We start from the raw sequence: 486 nt of genomic DNA on the forward strand, positions 1-486 counted from the left end.
GTCTGTGTGTGTTAGTGTCTCTGTGTGTGCTAGTGTCTGTGTGTGTTGTAGTGTTTATGTGTGTTAGTGTCTGTGTGTATGTTAGTGTCTGTGTGTGTTAGTGTATGTGAGTGTTAGCGTCTTTGTGTGTGTGCTAGTGTCTGTGCGTTAGTGTCTGTGTGTTAGTGTATGTGTGTGTTGTTGTCTGTATGTGTGTGTTGTCTCTGTGTGTTTGTGTCTCTGTGTTAGTGTCTGTGTGTGTTAGTGTCTCTGTGTTAGTTAATGTGTGTGTGTTGGTGTCTGTGTGTGTGTGTTATTGTCTGTGTGTTAGTGTCTGTGTGTGTGTTAGTGTCTGTGTTAGTGTCTGTGCATGTGTTAGTGTCTGTGTGAGTGTTAGTGTATGTGTGTGTGTTGGTGTCTGTGTTTGTGTTTGTGTATGTGTGTGTTAGTGTCTGTGTGTGTTCGTGTCTGTGTGTGTGTTAGTGTATGTGTGTGTTTAGAGTGTGT

Source organism: Scyliorhinus canicula, unplaced genomic scaffold (assembly GCF_902713615.1).
Source record: "Scyliorhinus canicula unplaced genomic scaffold, sScyCan1.1, whole genome shotgun sequence".
Lineage (NCBI taxonomy): Eukaryota > Metazoa > Chordata > Chondrichthyes > Carcharhiniformes > Scyliorhinidae > Scyliorhinus > Scyliorhinus canicula.